Here is a 14235-nt window from a genome sequence, read left to right as displayed (position 1 = left end):
ACAACATTCACAGGCTGACACAGGCATGTGCCAAAGGGGTGAGACTTCACAGTCTGGAACTCAGACCTGGGAATCTTCAGGATCTGGGTAGAAACTCAGATAGGTCCCAATATCTTAATAATGACAATGCCTTTTAGGAACTCTCAAAGTCAGGTTTTTAAAAGATGCTTTGAACAAGGAGGTAGGGGGAGGATAAAGCAAGGGATCCTTGTAAGTGAGTAATCCTCTGGTGTGTGGAGAGCAAGGTCCTTTTTTTTCGCCCAAGATTTTATTTTTAAGTAATCTCTGCACCCAATGTGGGTCTTGAACTCACAACTCTGAGATCAAGAGTCACATGCTCTACTGACCAAGCTGGCCAGGCACCTCACAGCCAGGTCCTTAAAATAAGGACCAGCAGGAGAATCTAGAGAGATCAATGCTTCACCTTTTGTAAATGGGTCTGTCTCTTCCACTGGACTGGGGGCTCCTTGAGAGCAGTCTATTTCCATTTGATTAATTGCTGAGTTCCTCAGTATATACCACGTTGGAGGTGCTCTTTAGATTCTTCTGACCCTTAATGCATCAGCAGAAAAGAAGCTTGAGAAGGGTTAGGAGTCCGTGTACCTGTGCTGTGAGTAGGTACCTGTGCTTGAGTAGCCCCCTTGCATCCCAAGGGGAAGTAGGGGAGCAGGCCCTACATCAGGGTTCCCAACCCTGACTGAACACCTAAAATCACCAGAAGAAGCTTTAAAAATGCAGATGCCAGGGCCTCATGCCCAGAAAACTTCATTTAATTGGTCTGGGGTAGGGCTGGCCATAGGTGTTTTTTATTAGTCCTCCAGGTGATTCTAGTGTGTGCTGGGGGCTGAGAACCACTGCCCTGTAGTAATACAGGAATGGGAACCACTGGTGATTGTGGGTCACATATGTTAGTATTCTAGAGAGTCATCTTTTTGTTTAACATATGGCTTTCTCAGTCATACCCCAAGAGATCCTGAATCAGTGGGTTTGGCAAGATGCTTCGGCCAAGAATCTGCATTTGTAATAAGCACGTGATTCTGATGTGGTGGGTCCAAAGTACCACGGAGCCACTGAAGGCACCTGGGTTAGCTTTGAGACTAGAAACCAAGTAAAGAGCATGGGTCCTATTCTTAAAACAAAGTGGAACTGTTTCCGTCCTCCAGCCATCAAACAAGAGTATTCATTTCTCCGGGAGTGGTTCTATGGTGCCAAATTTTCACCTGCTGGAGCACTGCTTAGCTCAAGACCTATCTGAAATGCAGGCTAAAAACAACTAGTTGCTTTTTCTGCGGTACCATTGGTCCTGTTAAGGTAATTGTCTCAAATATTTTTGATCCAATGACATTAGAAGAAACACAGTTGTTTCTTTTGTACCTGGCAGCCTTGCAAAGAAGTATGAGAGTACAGTATTCCCATTTTGAAAAATAGACAGTTTGAGCCAGAAACTGACCCTAAGGCAGATCTATATTAGATCGGGGAAAAATCAAAGCCTTGATTTGATTTGTGTCAAAAGCACTTTAACATCTGTGACCTAATTTTTCCTTACTAATCCCCTTATGAAGCAAGGTGGGGCAGGTGTCATTCTCTTCCACTTTGAAGCCTCAGGTTCCAGCTTGAGCAATTATTCCTTTGGGCTAAGTTTTGTCCTCTCCATGGGTTCTTTCATGTGAAGATACTCTAGCAATAGGTTACATGGCATTGGATTTTTTTTTTTTTTTTAAGATTCACCTATTTATTTGAGAGAGAGAAAGAGAGAACGAGTGGGAGGGGCAGAAGGAGAGGGAGAGAGAATCACAAGCAGACTCCCTGCTGAGCACAGAGCCAGATGCAGGGCTTGATCCCACAACCCCGAGATCATGACCTGAGCCAAAACCAAGAGTCAGATGCCCAACTGACTGAGCCACCCAGGCGCCCTGGCATTGGATATTTCTAGCAGGTTTGTTTGCTAGGGGAGAAAACAGGCAGGGAAAGAGCAATGAGAACCAGGTAAAAGGGGATCATTACTCAAAGGGACAGGAGCCCCAAAAGAAGTAACTATGGAAGAAGGATGTTCTAGATCAGCCTTACTTATTTCTCAAGTCACCTGGAGCAGGCCTTGGTACCCAAGGGCAGTTGAGGCGGTTTGGAGATTTGGCCATGTTTGTTAGGGCTGTGTTCAGGGACACATTTCTCATTGATAGCAAAAATATTGAGATTTGAGAGAAAATAAATTGCCTTCAAATTAAGATACTATCCACCTACCATCTTCTCTTTTAAAAATGTTGACCTTTGGGGAACCTAAAGTTTTTTAATACTAAATCAATCTGGATGATACTGAATTACGCCCTTAACATAGGGAAGAGGCCCTCTTATTTTCCTCTTTGGAAAAGGAAAGCTGTTCTCTATAACTAACCCCCTTTGTTAACTTGAAGATTTATCTTTGCTTTCCAGACTTTCTTCTTCTCATCACTGTGATTTGTATATTCTCTGAAAAACAAAAAAAAAAAAAGAGAGAGAGAGAGAATGGTCAGGATCCAACCTTAGTAATGTGAGATGGAGTTTGGATAGAACCAAACAGAAAAATCTAGACTCAGAGTCCAGAGCTCAAGTAGTTTCTAGACTCTGGAAAAGTCTAAATATGGGTACCCCACTGTGGAATCTGCTTTATGGGGGATGTTTACATGGAGACATGAGTTCACATGCCTAGTTCAAAGCAAACTACTGGACAATATGTGCTCTTCATGGAGGTCAAGGTAAGATACTATCTTCTTGTCCCTCCCTCTCCCCACTCTGTCAGTATTGACCCCAGATATCAGGCTTTGATGTGTCTGCTGGTGGGGCAAGTAGGTGTGGAACTAAGAGGACAATTGCCCCAGTCTGACCCCATATGCCAGTCCACTTGATGGTGTGCTGTATATAATGTGTGTCAGCAGTCCTGATTCTGGGTTCAATGATCTCACTAGCTCTTGGCTTTGGTGGCGTTCCTTGCTACATCAAATTGGTGGATAGGGTTGCCAGTGACATCCACTCTAGAGAGATTCATGGGGTGGGGGAACCTGTTTTCATCGGAGAAGCAGGCCCTTAAAAGAAGAGAAAGAAACACTGCTGGGGAGAAAGGATGGTCAATCCATTTGGGAAATTTTTCCAAGATTTCTAGCATGAAAATATCCATCTCACTTTACCTTCGTGGTTTCATGAATAACCACTTTCTGTCTTAGACAGTGAGCCCTCCTTGTTCAGCACTGTCTACCCAGGGCCTACCACAGCACATGGCACAGAGCGGGTGTTCAGTGAATATGTGTTGAATGTATGACTGAATGAATGAACCAAGCAGTCAGAGCTACAGTTTGCTTAAAGGAAACTTATGGGGAATTCAGCAGGAGGAGCAACAGACCAGCCGGAGGCAGAGAGCAGGGAAGCATGCACTGATTCAGTGCCCTTGTAGTCCCCTTTGTTGTTCTGTAATACACAACAGGATGCACCTGCCCAGACATGGGAACTCTAGCTGGGCCACTAGGAAAGCTGATACAAAACTCCCGTTAATTAAAAAGCCTTTGCAAATGGAATTGTCTTCTGGCAAACACAGAGTGCCCTGCCTCCTGACGGATTTAATGTCTACATGTGTTGAGAATATACAAGGGACAGTCTCAGCATCATCTCCTAATCCTGAAGCCAGCAAAGGAAGCAAGATGTAGCAAAGTCACCCACCGCTCTGCTCTTTATCATGTCAAAACAAAAAAATTAACTTAATGAACAGCCAGATGGTCAAGGAAATCAGGTATGATTTTTCTATGGGTTTATTAATGAGACTAATGTTTAAGCTTTTCAGCCTAATTTCCTCTGGTTTCTTATTCCTTGGTCCTACCTACCTCTGAATTTCTAACCAAGTATTAGCGCCAATGCCCATGCTAGAACTTTCAGAATGAGGTACTCAAGCAATTTACACCAAGCTTTGCAAACTCTAGGGGGCTTTCCATTTTGGAAGAGGACACTAATTAAACCAGTGGAATGGATAGAAGGGAAGATGGGTGGGGACAAAGTGGAGGGGGGCGGGAGGGAATGCTCACGGATCGTACCTCGAAGTCATGTGGGTAAGCCACCACACTTCTCTGCCTTGCCTGTTTACTAGGACCCATCTAGCCCCACTATGCAGATTTGCCATCAGGAGATGAAACCTACGTGCCACGGCCAACCCAAATCCAAATGTTCTACAGTTGCTTTTTGGAATTAGCCTTGGAAAATCTCTCCGGCTGAAATACGGAGACAGACGAGAGCTGGTGGCTGTCTGGCTTACAGGAGGGCACCTCTGTGGCCTAGCCCTCAAGTCAGACAGACCGAGGTCCAAAAAGACCAGAGAAGCCGGCAAGTGTTTCGTAAACTTTCCATTGAGAGCTCAGCGTGCTCCCCTGTGACCAAAGACCAGACTGCAGCCACAGGGGAGGAGCCCCAGAGCTGTGGTTCTTCCTGCTAAAGCCTCCCCATAATTACTGTGAGGCTCTTTTGTTGTCCAGGGCAGAGGCGAAAGGGGAGGATATTTAGAAGAGCTTCAGGGTAAAATCTAAATTCTGCTCCCAGTATTACTAAGCTTCCCTTTTGAAAATTAGCAACTCTTTAGTAAAACCCTTGATAGAGCTCCATTAGGGTTTATGTGTGACAAAGAGTAGCTACTAATGGCCCTTAATGATGAGTAAGTGGGTTGCTCAGAATATTACTTACTTAATGAAAAGTAATGGCTGTCTCACTGCAACGAGGAGAGAGATGCTAAGTGGCCTCTTCACATGTGTGTTCCTTTTAGTGCTAGGCTTGTCAGAGCATACACACTTGAGAGACTCTAAACAAAAAAGACTCATCTTCACCTGGGAACAGCCACTACAGATCGCTCCCAGAAATTGCTTTCAGTCCATTTTCCAAATGCTCCTTGGTGCTTCCAACCAATTCTCCACCTCTTTGTGGTTCTAAGGGTTGGACACCATTGATCTAATGAAAATGGACCAGAGAGTGAGGAAGTCTGAGTTTTTTTCCCCCCTCTGAATCAAATCTCCGCTAATAGCAGGATGATGTCAATGATGACATCTGTATCCTCATCCAGAGAATGAGAGGCTTGGGCTCAAGGGCCTTAGAGCCAGTCCTTGCAAATTCAGTGTCGCATGTTCATGAGCTTCGGCGCAGTTTGTAAATGGCAAGGTGAGATTACTGAAGCTCACACTTGAAACCTGAAAGCGATTTGCTGATTGAAGGCAAAAAACACTTGAGAGGCCAGCTGGCTCCTGCACGGATTCAGCAGGCCAGGGTGAGGGAATAGCACCCTGGTGCTCTTCTTGCCCAAGAAGGATTTGTGAGCTGCTACCCCTCCGTTATCTTATTGGATGATTCATGTCCTCATAACATAGCTTTCCTCAGTTTGGTGATATATGTGCAAACACATTTTATCAAAGTATAATAGGAAGACTACTGAAATGGCTTCAAAGTCCAACAATAGGGAAATTATTAAGCAAATTATAATATATCAGCTTGGTAGAATAGTGGGCAGCCATTGAAAATGGCGGACAAGAAACTGTGTAGCAACAGGAAGGAGTATTTATAAAACATCAGAAGCTTTCAAAGGGAAAAGGCAGCATTGTGGATTTACCATGATTATCACCATAAATTATGAAAGTATATAGATAAAGTTTGAAAGGGAATGAGGGGAAATGAAAATAATTGTATTTAGTGGGTAGAGGTCGACAACATTTTATTTTAAAATGTCCTTTACTGTGGTTTTAACATTATTTTAACAATTTTTTTAAAAACCAAATTATAAGTGGATCCTATCTTAAAAACAGATTACAAGCCTGAGATTCATTTGTAAGTCAGATGTCGGGCCCACCAAAATATTATTCATAGTGGTTGTAGGCAGTGTCCAACGATTGCAAAATATCCTACTGGAGTTAACCAAAATCTAACCCAAACACTATGAGTTTTCAGTTGAAAAATTTATATAAAACTACACTGTTGCAATAAAATGAAAAGGAGACATTTTTACTTCTCTTGAATACTGGTGGCACTTAAGAAAAAGGAGGTTTAATTAAAGGAAGATGAGAAAGGTAGGCAGGTGCTTCTGTTGGCATTCTGAAGGGGTCTTGGGATAGTTTCAAGGACATTAGCAGCTTAAGGCTCTGGTTCTTCGTATAATTTCATATCATAATTTATAAATTTCTCTTTGATTCAAGTGCATCACTGTCGTTACTCTTAAGCATTTTAGACCTGATGAAGGTCTTTTCTTTTTCTGTTTGACACACAAATGAGATGAGTATGGAGGGAGACCAAAAAAAAAAAAAAAAAAGAGAGAGAGAGAGAGAGAGAAAAGAAAGTTTCCTGAGATAAACTCAGAGTTGAGAAAGAAAGAAGCAACTAAAAGCACCTAAAAAGGTGATTAGGTGGTTGAAGCAGATGTACCCAAAAATTCAAGTAAGAGACCGAAGTGAAATTGCATAGATAAAGACAAGGCCAAGTTTATTTCGGGTGATCTAGCAGAGCGGAATAACTATCTTGACTGATCCTCCTGCCTTAAAAAAAAAAAACACGTGCACATACTAAACTAAAAATGTTTAAATATTCTAAACATGTTAAAAGCATCAAGGAGCTGGAAAAAGAGTCAGTCATTACCAGCCCCAAATGTGAGTGAAGGTTGGAACACAGAGGAGTGGAGGGAGCATCCTTTGTAATTCTGAACTAAGGACATTTACTGAACTTGGAGAATCTGTGTGACTTTTCATGGCTTCCTGAGGTGTGGGTGACAGAAGATTAAGCTCAGAGCCATCCAAGGTGGACAGTCTAATACTGATTATATAGTTACAATGCCTTGTGGAGTGAAAAGAACAGGACAGAACTAAAAAATATATACAGCAAATATTTCTTGATCACTCTCTATCAGAAGGAGAAATGTAGTTAGTGTTAGGAGGTCTAGCGATTGTCCACAAAAGTAAGAAAATGATCAAAATATTTTTGGTAGGTTAAGCCTGCACATAGCCACTTCAAAGATAACCATTAAAAGCATCAATTAGAGCCCATAACTTCTAAATTAGAAGAGAAAATGGAATGATAAAATATATTAAATCCATCTAAGATAATGGAGAAAGAAACAGAACAGGTGTATGATAAAAGAAACAAGATCTGAGACCACTGGAAAGCACAAAACAATGTGGTAGATAGAAATCCAAAAACATCATTAATTATATCAAATGTAAGTGGGCTAAAAGCTCTAGCTAATAAGAAAGATGTTCAGGTTAGATTAGTAAAATGATCAACTAAATGTTGTTTATAAGAGCCACATAAGAAACATAGAGACAGAAAAGTTGAAAGTAAAATATGGAAAGCTATGCCACGAACGTGCTAAAACAAAGAAATTTGGTGTAGCTAGCTTAATATCTGTTAAAATAGACTTTAAGGCACAAAGTATTTCTAAAGATGGAGAGGGTCACTTTGTAATGACAATAAGCTTAATTCACAAGAATGAAATGACAGTTGTAGATTTGGATCTCTTAAAGTCTCAAAAATATAAATGACTTATAAAAACAAATCGAAAAAAATCCACAATAGTGGAAGATTTTTAAACACATCTCTCTCAGTAATACATAGAACAAGCAGACCAAAAAACAAAGGAATATAGATTTAAATAATACACATAACAAATCGTCCCAAGAGATGGATAGAGATTGTAACACCCCCAAAACTGCAAAATACACATTTTTCCCAAGCATATGTAGAATATTTATATAAAATTATACCCTCGACACATTTTCAATCTTCAAAATCACACAGTTCACTTTATCTCATGGCAAGGCAATCAAGCTGGAAATCAATAGCCAAAAGATCATTGGAAAATACATTTGTAAAGGAAGAAACACGTTAAGTGGGTGAAATCATAAGTTACAATGAAACTGAGAAATTAATTTGAACTGAAGGGTAATGAAAGCCACAATGAGACACTGCTACATATGCATGAGATTGGCAAGAAGGGAGTAAGTAGTCTGACAACACCAAATGCTGGTGAGTCCCGGGGGAGCCCTGGGAACCCTCCCACGCTGCTGATGGAAATGTCAATCGGTACACCAGTGTAAAAATGAAACAGTCACCTACTTGGACACAGTCTGGGTCCCAGTGATTCCACCCCTGGGTATGTACCCTGGAGACCTGAGGATCTCATGTGTCCCAGGAGATGAGCACAGGAATGTGCTTAGCACTGTGGCTCGTAATAGCTCAAAACTGGAAGTAGCCCAAATGTTGTTCATAATGATGTTGACAGTGATGCTGCTGATAATAATAATAATGGGGATGAAGACATTGTGGAATATTCTTAAAATGGAATGTCGCACAGCCAGGAAAGGGAAAGAACTCCCTGTACGTGCAGCAACATGGATCAATCTCACAAACAGAAAGAGGGAACCATGCCATTCATAAATGCATACTGTATCATTCCATTTACATAGTTTTTTTTTTTTTTAAGCAGGCACACTAAACTTTAGAGATGCATACCCAAGGGGTACTACTAGAAACATAAGCAAGGGAATAATTAGCACAAAGTCAGCATGGTGGCTCCCTCTGTGAAGAAGGAATGTGATTGAAGCAGAGGGAGCTTCTGAAACATTGGCACTATTCTGATGTCCGGTTAGGAGATCCAAATCTACGACTGTCATTTCATTCTTGCGAATTAAGCTTATTGTCATTACAAAGTGACCCTCTCCATCGTTAGAAATACTTTGTGCCTCACAGTCTATTTTAACAGGTAGTAAGGTAGCTACACCATATTTCTTTGTTTTAGCACGTTCGTGGCGTATCTTTCCATGTCTTACTTTCAACATTTCTGTCTCCATCTTTCTGATGCAGCTCCGAATAAGCAACATTTAGTTGATTGTTTTACTAACCTAACCTGAACATCTTTCTTATTAGCTAGAGCTTTTAGCCCACTTACATTTGATATAATTAATGATCATTTTGGGTGTCCTATCTACTATATTGTTTTGTGCTTTCCGATGGTCTCAGCTCTTCCGTTTTTTATTTTTTTATACACCTGTTCTGTGTTTCTTTCTCCATTATTTTAGACAGACTTAATATATTTTATCATTCCATTTTAACTGGGGTGAAAATTGCATGGGTGTTCTCTAGGATATTATTCTTTAAAATATGCTGTTTCACATGAACTTCTGCAAGTGTGAGATACTTCATAAAAATTACATCTAAACAAATATATAAATTTTTAAAAGCATCAAGAAGGGGTCATTTCCTCTTTAACTTCCCCTTTCACTCATCCATCAAGGACTCTCTGAACAAATATGGAGTTCTGACTCCATGTCAGGTGTTGTTCTAGAGAAAACACTGGAGATACAACAATAAAAAAGATGAAATCTCTGTCTGAAACATTTGTGTTGCAAATGGCAGAAATACCTACCTCAAACCGGCCACGTAGCTGAAATGCGTAGAGGCAGATTTAGTCTCCAGTAGGGCTTGATCTAGCCATTCAACAATGTCACCGAGGTTCTTTCTGTCCCTCTGTTCTATCCTCTGCAGTATCCATTTGGATGTCCCCCTCCTGGCCATAAATGGCCTCTTCCCCGTCACGGAAGAGCAAATGTCCTGAGGTTTACCATAAGTGGACTAGTTGAAGCCTGGGTTATATTCCTATTTCTGAAACAATCAGAAGAACTTCAGGAGGGGGAGCAAAATGTGCTGCTGGGCTTGGAGTAGGTAATGGGGTTCAACGTCGTAAGTCCAGGCACATCGCCAAACATCGTATCTGTGCTGTTCCCCAAATCGTGAATCAGAAGTTGTTGCCAGCAGAATGGAAGTTGGAAAGGCTCCTGAAATCATTCTTGATGGTGCCTGGATTGTGGAGCACACATCCTTTTTTTTTTTTTTTTAAAGATTTTATTTATTTATTTGACAGAGAGAGACACAGCAAGAGAGGGAACACAAGCAGGGTGAGTGCGAGAGGGAGAAGCAGGCTTCCTGCTGAGCAGGGAGCCCGATGTGGGGCTCGATCCCAGGACCCTGGGATCATGACCTGAGCCGAAGGCAGACGCCTAACGACTGAGCCACCCAGGCGCCCCAGGAGCACACATTCTTGGGAGGGGTGGGGAATCAGAGAAGAAATAAATAAACAAATAAACAAGATAGAAACAGTGATAAATGCTATGACAGTAATATAATAGAATGTGGTCTCCAAGAAAACAGAGATTTGTATCTGCTTTGCTCATTGCACTATCCCACCTGCCCAGTCCGGGGCCTTGCACACGTGGGCCCAAAGTAAATATTTGTCGAGTTGAATCGAATTGAATCATAAGCAGGGTACAATGATAATCACACCCTTGCTGCTCCCAGCCACCTGTTCTCCTTGGGTTCCTTGCTGTTCTTCCCACCAGAGCCCTCCCCCTTTTTCCCTCTGTGTGTCCAGGTCCTAAACATCTTTCCACACTTCGCTGAAATTCCATCTTCTTCAGGGAGTCCTCTGTGACATACCTGCTGCTCTCTACCTGCCTCCTGACCATCCTTTTAGCCCTAGGTTTTCTCATGCTTGGTCATTTGCCAAATGTTCTTTCATAACGTTGGCTGAAACGATTTCATCTTTACCTGTTTTTAAACCCCAAACAGAGGAAGATTTACCTGTAGATAGGCATGGGCTTTGTTTGTTTGTTTGTTTGTTTCCCCTCGCTTAGCCATTTACTAGTTATACATGAACTTGGGTAAATGGTTCGCTGCTCTGAGAATCAGTTTCCTGATCTGTAACACGGGGGTACCGCCTCCCTCGTGAGGCTGCTCTGAATACCGAGGTTATGTAGGCCGCTACCACGGGGTAGGTACTTGATAAACAGGAGTGATGATGGGGAGGAGGAGGTGGAGGAGGAGGATGAAAGCAGCAGGCTTGACCCCTCTTGCCGGTTTGTCACTGGTGTGGATGGAGAGCCAGCGCAAGCCCACGCTGACCTCGGCGTCAGCAGGAGGGAGCTGGCTGAGGCAGGCCCCGCTAAGTCACCGCGCTGCGGAAATAAAGAAGCGGGGAAGGAGGGGAGCAGCTGGGGCGGAGCAGCCCGTGCCCTGACACAGGCATCCCCGAGGGCCACGGTGCTCACGCCGAGCTAACAAGCACCCAGCATTAGCGTGGGCTGGGCGGCTGAGGACATCCTCCACTGTCGTTTCCTAATTGACTCAAACGAGGGTATGTGCGTGCCTGGGTGCAGGCGGAGCTGCCCCCCGGGGGCGGAGGCGCTGCTGTTATGCTAATTCTTGTGCACCCCATGGGTCAGAAAAGAGCAGATACTTCATCTGCCACGGGAGGAACGGCAGCGATTAAGGCAGTCACGATGCCATGAGGTGGTATTAGCGAAACAAATGAGGACCCTGTCTCTGGTCTTTTGGGCGGGGGGAAGCCCTGCCGAAATAATTTCTGTTTACTTTTTGTGCTCGTAGCCCATGACTGCTCAATTAGATCATTCATGAGCACAGGGTCCCCAAATGTAAAGAGCAAAATGGACAGGATTTCCTCTAATCCCAGCTTCTCCACCAGCTGGCTCGTCGGGCTTAGAGTACACCTGCTGCCTTCTCAACTACAAACTTTCCAACCCCTCAGCCAAGTCCACCCCATCCAGCTCTGCTTCCCACCCCAGATGAGATCTGGGGTTAGGGGAGGTCACTACGGAGCAATCAGGTCGAGTGAGTTCATGCCTGAGGTCCTGATCTGCTCCTATCCCTGGCTGGAAGAGCTTTCCCGAACGTGTTCCGGGTGTGCTCATTCTAGTAGTTAAGAGCATAGATTGTGAAATGACATTGACCCGATTTTAAGTTTTCCCATTTAGGAGTTATGTGGTTTTCAGCAAACACTTAACTTCTATGGTGGGAAAAAAAAATTAGACCTACCTTACAGAGGAGCTGTGAGAACCAAATAAGATAATGCATGCATGGCGTTTGGCATGGTGCTTGGCGCAAATTAAGCGTCAATAAATGTTAGCTTTTATTATAATTATGGCAGGGGCAGTGGTGACATGGAGAGCAATGGCTTTGACCCAAGAGCTGGATGGACTGATGTCATCATCCGGGTGGGACTGTGGCTCCTCCATCAGGCTGGCCTTCAAGGAGAACTGGCTAGCTTCATGGACCACAAGGGCGCCAGGACACCTGCAATTTAAAAGAGAAAATTTTACTGCAAAGCCTTAGTTGTCAGCATGGGAGAAGTAGACTTGGTTCCTGGCAGCCCCAGGAGGTTAGCTGGACCACATGGCTCTGACCAGGTATAGGTGGATCAGCACCCAGCGTAGTTCAGGAGCGGCGCGGGTCGGCATCCTGGTCCGACGGCTCAGGGGTGACTTTCAGGGAGACTGCTCACATGTAGAGTAGGCCTCTGACCCCAGCCTTCACCTGCTCCCCCGTTAATCAGTTTGTCAGTTGGGTCCTGCAAGAAACAGATACCAAGATGGGATTCAATGTGCCAGGATTGCATCAGAGGAAACACCTGTGAGAGAAAATGGGTGGAGGGGGTGGGGGAGTGGAGCCGGAGAGGCTGGAAGCAGCCTCAGGTGGCGATGTGAGCCTGACCCCACCAAGCGACGGAGAGAGGGCCAACTGGACAAAGGATCTCAGAGCACTGCAGCCAGGGCCCTGGGCCAATTATGTTCTCTGTAGTTTGAGGTCTGTGATGCACGTGATCGTGGCTGCCACGGTCAACGACAGGAACAATATCTCAAAGGCAAAATGATCAGATTTGCAGATGACACAGGTGCAATGCTCGGAATCCTGTCCTCCCCGGGTTTGAATGCATCGTTTTTTCGAAGTGAGCATATTCACGAGCTCCCCGCAGGAATGCACTTGTTTCTTGGGGTGCCTCTCTCTCTTCTTTCTCGTCACGACCATTTGTGGTTGTACGATCAGAATGACATTCTGACAAGGTATAAGAAAGTATATTGTGGAGGAATACACACTAACATGAAAAGCTAGTCAAGGTGTATTTTTCATTTAAGAAAAACAGGTTATAAAACCTGCATTTACAGCATGATTTCCATTTTGTTCAAAGAATATACTGGCATCGGAAAGAACATAGAAAGAGATAAGCATAAGAATATTAACAGTGGTTATATATATATATATTTTTTAACTTCTTTTTGTGTCTCTGTGCTTTCTGTTTTTCCGCAGTGAAGGCATCTTACTTCTGAGGCATCCCCAGTGCTCTGGAACTATCTTCTGAAGGCCGGGACATACCTCTCACTGGCTTGGCCTCTTTGTAAAGCATGAAATGACAAAGTGGTTTCTCTCAAGACTTGTCACCATTTTCGACTACCTTCTTGGCTTTTGGACTCTTTACCTGCTGGGACCACTGAGGACTGCTAACACCCAGCTTTGGTCCCATTGCCCTCCTAGCATCCAAACCTCTCACCTGACTTAACTCGAAGCTACTGTGGGATTATTCCCCTTTGGAATGATTAGCAGTAATAATATTATTAGTAAGTTTGCCCCCACTTCCTCTGTTTCCTAAAAACAACGCGAACATGTACTGAGTGCTTACTATGTGCCAGGTACTATAAGAAATATTTTAAATGGATTGACTGAATTCATTTTCTTGATAACTCTGTGAGGTTGGTACTATTACTACACACAGTTTGCAGAGGAGGGAATGCGGCAACAGAGGTGAGTCAGGTGGGCCAACGCACGCAGTCAGTGAGGATATTTGCCCACCTTTGCTGATGTTTCTTGGTCCTGCCTCCAAATGGCTAATCCCTATCAACTGCTACTGACCCACACGCAAGTGTGAAAGATGTATATATACAACTTTTCTTCAGGCAGGGCATGACCTAAAGCGTCCAGCTGGGACTTGGGACAACTCATTAAATCCTCTGAGCCTCAGTTTCCCCATCTGTAAAGAGGACTCATATACCTTTGCAGAGTTCTTAAGAAGACTGACTAGAATGAGGTATGGGAGATACCTAAGGCCACTTCCCAGTAGAGGGAGAGCAATCCCAGAGAGGGAGGTAAAGAAGAAGTAGGAATTTTTACGTTCAGTTAATGGAAAAGAGGGGACTCTAATATGAGCGCTTTGAAACATTCATCTTTTGAACATGAAAAACAAAAAGAAAGATTGTGTTCAGAATGAGTTTTCAGGGCAGTGGCCTCTAGAATTCAGGCCTTTGAGAATTTAGTGGAGGAACCATAGGACTAACCCCTTGACAGGAAAGGTAGGGTGGCTCCGGTCAGCCCAGGGTGCGATGGAGGTGTGAAGGAGCTTCCACGAAGGAG

General features: G+C 43.6%; 1 long non-coding RNA gene across 1 annotated transcript; it reads left to right on the top strand.

Annotated features, from left to right (window-relative positions):
- The first annotated feature begins 3578 nt into the window (after positions 1 to 3578).
- Positions 3579 to 13495, top strand: LOC118535065 (uncharacterized). Its single transcript, XR_004917013.2, has 2 exons — positions 3579 to 3757; positions 13138 to 13495. It is a non-coding gene; the product is annotated as an uncharacterized LOC118535065 (long non-coding RNA).
- The last annotated feature ends 740 nt before the right edge of the window (positions 13496 to 14235 follow it).

This window comes from Halichoerus grypus, chromosome X (assembly GCF_964656455.1).
Source record: "Halichoerus grypus chromosome X, mHalGry1.hap1.1, whole genome shotgun sequence".
Taxonomy (NCBI): domain Eukaryota; kingdom Metazoa; phylum Chordata; class Mammalia; order Carnivora; family Phocidae; genus Halichoerus; species Halichoerus grypus.
The sequence above is the reverse complement of the archived record's forward strand: the minus strand, read 5'-3'. Positions and strand labels throughout refer to the sequence as shown.